The following is a 10,220-nucleotide window of genomic DNA, read 5'->3' as shown; positions in this document are numbered from 1 at the left end:
TTTTAATTTGGTCAAAATTCAGTTAACATTTAAATCGAATGGATCCGACTAAACGTTAAATTTGACTCGATTCTTAATGAGCCAAAATTAATTATTTTATATCTAATTCGAAAAACTAGCGAACAACTTCACAAAAATAATATATTAAAATTTTATATTTTAAATTAAACTATTAATAATATTAATATTTATACGTTATTTTTATAAAATATAAGATGAAATTGTTATGCACTTAAGGTTTAAGTTTGAGTTTGAGTTTCAATCGAACTAAGTCATAGAATATTTCGAATTTAATTTTTTTTGAGCTTGAGACAAACTTTAATTTTTTATTTCGATTTCAAGCCGAGCTTGAAAATTTTAAACCCATGAGCTTTCAAATTAAACTTAACAATTTTAAACTCGCAAATATTCGAATCTAATTGAAATCAATTTTAAACTTTTATTTCGTATGATCATATATGTTAAAAGGACTTTATGGTAGTGGTCTCATGTTCTTGACTTGGGCCTACGTTTGTTTATATATAATCTTTACAAAGCCTGTTATAAAGGATTCGAGTTCATGGCTTGTAAATTATTACTATTATTATAAATATAATTTATTGATTGTGTAAAATAGGTCAGAAGAAAATAAAGAAATTTATATATATATAAATTTATGATTTAATATAAAATATTAATATATATTTATATAATTAATTAAAATAGATTAAATTTCAAAGAAGATTTAATAAATTAATGTGAAAAACTTGGACAAGAAGAGGAAAGTGAAATCCTTGTCTGCGTTCCATCTCATTAAAATTTACATTTCCCGAAACCGTAAGAAAGAGAAAGAGAGAATACCCCCAAATAACAGAAGAAAAAAAACGAAGGAAAACAGAAAAAAAAAGCTAGAGCTAGCATCAATGGAGCATGCAATTGCAAGCTCAAAAGCTGATATACAGACACCTTCGGGAAAAAAAAACCCGCCTTGAAAAGCTCAACACCCCAGCACCCTGAATTTCCATTTTCCTTTTTAATAAAAAACAAAATTCAATCATCAAAGGTCCTGCCTTGATGATGATCGCTGTGTCTCCGTGCTCTCACGACGATCACCACCAGCGCCATCGCCGACCAGTTCGTCTCCCTTATCATTACAGAAACATCTCTTCTCACTGTTGTCACCAAAGGAGAAGGACCAGGTAGAAGAAACAATGGGGGTGGCCAAGAACGTTGGCTTCACTTCTCCCGCATTATAACAAGAACCTCTGGTTCCAAAACTGGCCGAAGCCGAGCATCGTCTCCCCCTTTACCTTCCCCACCTTCCAAGTCCCTCTCGGCTTCTACCGATGACTCCTCTTCCTCCAAATAACCCGAAAGCTTCCAATAAGAACATGCGAGGATGAGAAGCGCAAACGCTATGAGACCCAGCATGGCAGCCAACCCACCGAACAAGTACGGCACCGGTGAATGCCACGGCGATGGGTGAATACTACTGTCCACTTCCGAATGTGTCCTTGCCGTTGCATTATACGGTGCTCTTGCTGCCATTTTTGCAGTTCTCAAAGGAAATAATTGAAAACAGGAAGCTTTGGTGGTCTTGTGTTTTTGGATTTTCGGTGAGCTTTGAGATTGTTTGTAACTTGGGAAGGTATTTATCGAGGAAAATAAACTAATAGGATTTTAGTTTTAAAGTGATTTATGGAGTCAATTTTGTACTAAATACCGAATGGGGTCCAGAAAGTGGGGTCCCCTGGGAGTTCTCTTGGAATTTCTAAACGAAACAATATAGGGAAACGCGCACTTGCAAAATACTTAATTCGGATAAATTGTTTCAGGTTATTTTCTTTTGAATAAATTACATAAATAGTCCCTGATTATAGTGCGCTGTCTTGTTGAGTCATCTGAATATTAAAAGTTATAAAATGGTCCCTAAATTATAAGGCATTGCTTTGTTGAGTCCCCCGACTATTAAAAATTTTAAAATGATCCTCCGACTAATCGTTATGTTCCAAACGAGTTCTTTTTCGTTAAAAAATTGATGATTGAGATATGATCAAATATGATTTCATAATCTTAAATGGCTATCATATCTCAGTCAGCATCTTAACGTCCAACTTAAATTGTTGTCAATTTTTTAACAAAAAAGAACGAGTTTGGAACAAAATGAATAGTCAAGTGATCATTTTGTAACTTTTAATAGTCGAGGGACTCAATAAAGCAATATCTTATAATTGAAGAACCATTTTGTAACTTTTAATAGTTGAAGGACTAAAAATAATATCCTATAGTCGAAGGACAACTTGTGTACTTTACCCTTTTTTAATAAAACATAAATGATCACCGATTATAGGTGTTTTGTTAAGTCATTAGATTATTAAAAATTATAAAATTATTCTTTAATTATAAGATATTATTTCGTTGAATCCTTTGACTATTAAACGTTATAAAATGATCACCTGACTATTATATTCAAAACTCGTCTTTTTTTGATAAAAAATTGATGACTGTATGAGCTGAATGTTAAACTACTAACTGCGATATGATGAAATGATATTTTAATGATGTCTACTGGCACCATAATTGCTTTCAATAACTGGCTCAACGGGTAATATTTCAAGCATTGACTCGATGTTATAACATAAACGGAGAGTCGATCCATAAAATAAAGCTCAAACGATTTTGATATCATATTTTATCATATCTCAATCAACATGTTTACGTCTAGCTGAAACGACAACTATTTTTTAATAAAAAATGATGAGTTTGTAATATATGAATAGTCGAATTACTATTTTATAACTTTTAATAGTACTTAACAAAGTAATCACTTATAGTTATGAGACCATTTGTGTATTTTATTCTTGTTTTTTTTAATGAAATTTTTTTAAAGTATAATGTTATTTTAATCAAATAAATATTGAAATAAATAAAGGTTTATTATATAAAATTGGTATACAAAGCTGATAATTTGGCTAATGAAATGTCGTGAGGTTGAGTCAGGAAACCAGAAAACACGTAGACGTTGGAGTTTCGAGTCCGCCGAGGCATACGTGGAATGCACCTCCCAAAATTATAAGTGACGGTCTACTTCACGATTGTTACATTCATTGTCATATACATAATGTGATAAAGATAATTTATTAATATTAATGATTGAGAAATTATGCTATTTTCTGTTTTGTGGTAACAACCGCCCATGGTATTAATTTTCATGTTCTTATTTTTAATCATATATATATATATACGTCTAGTTTTCCTTTTAATTATTAATATTTATTATTTTTATACTTAATTACTATTACAGTATAAGAACTATAGTGTTTAATCCCTTTAAAATCATAAAATCAAATCAATAACAAATTAATTTTTGACTTTTAAAATGATAAAATTTTAGTTTATTTTAAATATATATATAACTATAAACTAAATTAATTGTAATTATATATTTATTTTTCAAAATGATTTATGGAATAATATAGTATATCTATATACGTAAAACCTAATTAGCTGACAAATTTAGATAGTGTGAATAAATGAAGTTTCCTAGTTAGCTTATTGAAAATGCAAAGAAAATGGTCATTGGTTTGCAATATGATTGGAAATTGCATTATAATGATCAAGTGATATCCCATTTTTGAAGGCTCATATCATCCAACGATGAAAACTAGTTGAAATTATTGAACTAATTTTAACTCAACAGTCCTCTTTTTAAAGTTAAAGTTCATGATAATGAATGAATGAATCAAGTAACTAATTTCACCTAGTTTTTTTAATATAATCATCGATATTCGATATATTAATTGATTAATTTAAATCAAATATTACAAAGGTTTAATATGAAATACACTCTAATCTCAATTTATTCTATTAATAAACGTCATTTGTTCCTTGATATTATTTAAACGTCAAAATTTAATAAAAACTACATTATATTTGTGTCACATCATCTTAAATATGAAGATAATGTTGTGAGACATAAATGATTATTGATTAAATTTATAAATCTAACTCAAAATAGATATAATTTAAGTATCTAATAAAAGATTTAAATATTTAATTAAAAATATAATTTGAGAAACAATTATTGAATTAAACCTTAGAAAACCATTTATTCGCCTATGTATTTGTATATGTTTTCTTTAGAGTAAAATTTATTGCCAATCCATAATTTTTTATTCATATATATTTTTTTGTCATTCCGGTTCTCAATGTTTTGTCTTCACTAATTCAGACCGATCCAGATCACGCACCTGACTTCAATGGGTGAGTCACCCAATTGAAATTTTCTACATACTTAAAGACTTAAACTCGAAACTTACTTAAACGATATCAGTTTACTTATCCACGTATATTAGTATTTTATTTTCATTTATCATATTTTAAAAAGTTACATTTGATTCATAATATATATTTTTTAATTTATCAATATTCACACCTTTCAAAAATACTTTAACCTATCAATATTCCAATTATGCATTCCGTATTAATTTGTGGGATCCACTTACGTTATCAGCTTCCATCGCTCAATTTACACGTTGAGTTCAGTTGCATATTCCGTTTCGAACGTGAACTTGGTAACGTAAATAAAATACACAAAAACAATCACAATACATCATAAAAAGGTTTAATGTACAACTTGGCCCTCCAAATATATTCATTCATTTTATTGGGTATCTAGAGCTTGTTTGATTCATTTTGGTACATGAGTATAATTTTCGTCCTAGTTTAATTGAAATAAAAATTACTTAAAAACATCACACATGACATATTATTAATGAATGTAAAATAATTAATTAAAATATTAATTATCTTTCATGTTATTTTTTGATTTATAAATTCATACATGAGTGATGTATGCTAAGTAAAAATGGATGTTGGTCGAGTCAGGTCAAATTTTATATCTTCTATCAGTCACTCGAATCAAATTTAGAGAGATTTCACTCAACTCAATTTTTTAGCACTCGACCCAATCCTACATAGTACAAATATTTCGACGTATGGTCTCGCTTTCCAATTTTACAAACACAGAAATTAATTGAAAACAATTAATATAATATTTTTTTCAAATAATCATATATAATTATAAAAAAAATAATATAACAAAATTACCTTATAACGAAAGATCGAACGAACTTTTGAATCAAATATAAGAAGATTGTCAGGTGTTATTTACTGGTTGAAAGGATTGTTGGTGAGAGAGTTTACGGGGAGAAGGCTATTTATAGCTAAGAGATGATGCTTTAAAGCCGAGAAATTCGGTAAATTATGCAAGGCGCGGTCCTGCAGTGCCTTGCATTATGCATGTCTGATAATTGAGCATGTGATAATTGAAAAGCACGGCCCCTGCACCACGCTATAGCCCTACGTGGAGTAAGACGCGCCCCAGGGGCCGCGCTATAGCCACGTGTATCCAACTCAGCATAAAGCGCGCTGCATGAGGTGCGTCTTACCCCACGTGACGTCATATCAGCGTAAAGCACGCTGCAGGGGGCGCGTCTTACTGTAAAAGATGTTAGATCGAGAAAAATAATCTGAAAGGTGTCTAATAGGGAAATATATAATATATAGGTGATATATCGGGAAAAACGCCTCCAAGGTTGGAATATTTTACTTATTTTATGTCTTGTCATGTTTTTTTTTTCATTTTCACTGTCATGATATCATCGATTTGAAATATGGGAAAAAAGATATCACACTTGAGCTATAAATCATTCTTATTTTGCAAAAATGTTTGTAAACTTGTTTTTATCTCTACAAGAAAATAAAAAAGTTGCTACGCACCTTAATTAGGGTATTAAATGGAATGGTTAATGGTAAATTCAATCCATTCATAAGTTAAATCAGAGTATTAGAGAGGGAATTAATTTAATTGTATTAAAATTGAAACAATATATCGATATTGATTATTGAGATTTTGAGATATAAGTAGGCGGATCATAGACATAAGAAATAGATAAAACAAAATGAGCTAATACATGTGGAATAATATTAGGGGATCAACTGATAGCGATGAAACGAATGTGTCGACGGACCTGAAATAATGATCGAACTTTTACCATATGGAATCCAATAATAAACATATCAAGCTGCGAGGACGCCAGTTGACGTGCTACATTTACAACAATATCTCTCTTAATAAATATAATTTAAATACATACTTTATAACATTATGTTTAAAATAAATATTTTATTTTTTCTAAAATATTCTTTTACTGTAATATTGAATACTTATATTTTAATCTAAATAGCAAAAAAATAAAGTGAGACACATGAATCAATTTATCTTGGTGGTTAATACATTGTTGTTACCCCTTAAGATTTCGGGTTCGAGCACTTTGAATGTAGAGATATGAGCGTTTATTGTCAAATGATTAATGTCTTTGAACAAATATTACTTCTTGTGTTCACCCCAAACTAATAAGATCGAAGTGAGACTAACCCTAAAGGAGAAGAGAATGTATCAATCAAAAAAATTTAACCATTTACTTAGAAATTATCTACATAGATAAAAGTTTACCTTTTAAGTTGAGAGTTGATTGATTGATCTTAATTCCTTGGACAAGATGATGGAAAAGAATGTAATTTTAATTTGCATGAACGCACATTGATTCGCTTGCGTTAGCTCAAGAGATAAGCTCACTAATTTATTAGTTATTACAAATGGAATCAAATTAATTATATAGTATTTGTATACATTGGATTAAGCATGGAATTTCCTCTTATGTTTCATGGAACCTTGGTAGTAATTAATTGAAGTGGGAGTGCCACCAAAAAAACCATGATTGCTTTGGGGCTCTTCTCTTATTTCTCTTGCTGGTTCATTAAACATGATTAATTAATTAACACATAGTAGAAGACAGCATTGGATAAGTTTACTTTGAGTGCACTAAGTGCAAGAGATTTAAATCATGGGGCCAGCAATATTACAGTGAGTTAATGTACTCATCATACACACTTATAAATTTAAGTAATTCTATGTTGCTTGAGTGGATAATGTGGGAATCTAAAGTTACCTAAAATTAAGACCGTCTCATATGATGTTAATTTTAATAGTTTAATTACATTTACCAACATAAGTTGATTTAATGGGATGAGACACTAGATTCCTTAAGTTAGGAACTTAATTTTCCTCGTAATTTAATCCTTACTTCATCCACCTAAAAAAACAAAATTCATATGTGGATGAAAATATGACGATCTTATATTGTGGCATTCATTTTTTTAAATAGATATATGGGTCTATGATTTAATTTGGAGTGCACATTATCTTTCGATTTAGAGATTTGAGGTGATAAAATAAATAATTTATGTGTATTCCATAAAAAATATAAGAAATTAATTTGATATGGAAGCCATATAAAGAGATGACTAGTATATTAATTATATAAAGAAAAATTTCATTAAGAATCTAAGCATAGATATATAAGAGAAGTATATCTTGATTAAGTCGAAAAAAGCGTAATAAGGGCATAATGATTCATAATTTAATAAATAGAATATAAAGTTGGGGGACCTATTGAGAACCCTTAAAGAGGGATACTAATAAGAAGAGAAAAGTCCCGCTTAAAAGAATAATTAATTAAAGAATTTGGATTAATCCCGATAGAGGTTAATTAAGACCCACAGGTAATAAAACCCCAAAGCACAATAAAATTAATGTCCACAACCCTCAAATACATAAAAGAAAAGAGCAAACAACAGAGAACTTGAAAGCACCCAGCAACCTAACACCTTAATAAAGTTGTTTGGTGGCTGATGGATCCACGACCAATGCCACGATTCACATTTTCTCTATAATTTTTCCCAATTTTCTAACCCCTTTACCTCTTAGCCTTTATTTATTTATACATACATACTACCATAATAATTTTATGATACTATATTCCATATTTTTTTTATAAAAAATATCAAATTTAATATTTGATTTACATAAACTATATATGTCAAAAGTATTGAATAAAATAATCTTATTAGATATATATTAACTTTCAAAATTAGTTGATTTTTTCTTTCATTATCTGATTCTGACTTTGTCACTATCGACAACTATAAATCATTTATGATTATTGGTTTCATAATTTATTTTTAGAATTTAAACATGATTAAATAAAAGGAGAGACGGTGGGGGATAATACACAACTGAAGAATAATTAAATCAAGTAATCACCAACCGTTTAACGACTACTTGTTTGATGATGCTGGGAAAATGGTGTCGTTTCCAAAAGAGATTAGGTTTTGAATTATTAAAGGCAACAATATAAAGAAAACCCTGAAAAATGATGATGACGTTGATTGTAGAATTTGCTTTTATTGTATTATGAATATATATATATATATATATTCTTAAAATTAATATTATAAACAAATATTTAATAAACAAACGGTTGAAAAAATATTATATATTTATTTATATATATTCATTAAATTATATTATACAATAATTAAAATCTATTTCTTTATCTCATTTTTTTTAAAAATATAAGTATAATTACAAAACACGACCGAATTAAAGATTGAAATTTATTTGAATATGATCTACTTATAATAAAACTTAAATGAAAATATATTAAATCAGAATCTATACATAGTAAAATATAAACAAAAAGAAATACAATGATGTGACTTTAGTTTCAAGAATCCAAAACGTTTGAGAAGAATGAAGTAGAAAAAATTGCACGGGAAAGATGATGGATCTTTTCCTCTTTAAGAGAGATCCGTGAGCAAATTAACTATCGTTTCCAGTAATGATCAATTTCTCTATTACTTGAAAGGAGCACGTGCCATGCACGTCTAACAGTGCCCGTGAAGGTTGATCATTCATGGTAGGCATGTAAACGAACCGAACGAACACGAACGGATTTATGTTCATGTTCGTTCATTTAATAAATAAACGAACATACAAAAATTTTTTTTGTTCATGTTCGTTCATTAAGTAATATAGTTTGTTCATGTCCGTTCATTTAAATGATAAACGAATGTAAACGAACACAAACGAACGAACATAAACGAACATAATAAATGAACATAAACGAACAACACAAACACAAAAAGCAAACTTATTCGAACACAACAAATGAATGTAAAAAAAAGTAAACAACAAGAATAACAACTTAAAATTCTTTAATATAACCTGTAACTTTAGAGTTAATTTGTTCGAATACGAAAAAAATATACATAAATCATAAATAAGCTATATGAACATAATAAAGTCTTAAAGTTAATTTGTTCAACAAAACAATCTTCTTGAAATCCAAACAACTTCAATAATCTTCGTAACATATTAAACTTGCCCTCTGTTCGAACATAAATGAACGAATATAAACAACATATAATCGAACGTTCACGAACGTAAATGAACGAACGAGCCCTATGTTCGTGTTCATTTATTTAATTAAACGAATGCAAAATCTTGTTCATGTTCGTTTATTTAATAAATAAATAAACATAAACGAATTTCCCGCCGCACGATTCATGAACGTTAATTGGATTTGAACCATTTTCAATCAAACTGATTTCATTATCTAGCCAAATAAGGGTTTGGTACACATGAGACCACCTACTTCATTTATGTTAACTCATCCAATCAAAAGTTAAATAATCAAAACTTGTATGAATATTATTTGATTAAGACACGTCTTTAACCTTTTTTTAGAACATAAGATGTTTTTAGAAGATAATATCTTTATATTATTATAACACGATGCTATAAAAATATTCAAAATAAAAAAAGAAAACTTTATTTGATGTGCTTCTTTCTTCTTTATTGGTGCTAATGTAATGACACGCCCACTAACATAAAATAAACTAAACCAAGCCTCTATTGCCACCTCAGCTTTTATCCAAAACCTCTATGATTGAGTTCCATGCTGCACGCACGTACCGGGTTTCTTTTCGGAACTGTTGCCCTTTGCTGTCGTTTTATAAAATTTTAACAAGTAATGGGAAAAAAATCTTTAAAATGATAGATTTTTTTATTCTTTTAGAGACACCCAATGCAAATTAGCTATGAAGACCAATTTCCATTAACTTAAAGTAGCATGTGACATGCACGTCTAATCGTACCCATGAATGATGACAATTGCTTTCAATGATTGGATATGAACCGCATCCGATCAAATTTGTGAATTTTTACAAGCAACATGCCCTACTCTTTTCAACAGATGGTCCGACTTCTTTCCAGAACTTTGATTAAAGTCCAGTCTAATTATACCAATAAGGCCTAAACTGTGGCGACAATATTA

The 10,220-nt window shown here is 29.2% G+C and overlaps 1 pseudogene; it reads right to left on the bottom strand.

The window, feature by feature from the left end:
• Positions 1-752: 752 nt before the first annotated feature.
• LOC120117713 lies at positions 753-1,589 on the bottom strand (annotated as a pseudogene).
• Between the last annotated feature and the right edge of the window lie 8,631 nt (positions 1,590-10,220).

The sequence above is a fragment of the Hibiscus syriacus genome, unplaced genomic scaffold (assembly GCF_006381635.1).
Source record: "Hibiscus syriacus cultivar Baekdansim isolate YM2019G1 unplaced genomic scaffold, ASM638163v2 tig00110321_pilon, whole genome shotgun sequence".
Classification (NCBI taxonomy): Eukaryota; Viridiplantae; Streptophyta; class Magnoliopsida; order Malvales; family Malvaceae; genus Hibiscus; species Hibiscus syriacus.
Note: the sequence above shows the minus strand (reverse complement) of the source record. Positions and strands in the feature narration are given on the sequence as shown.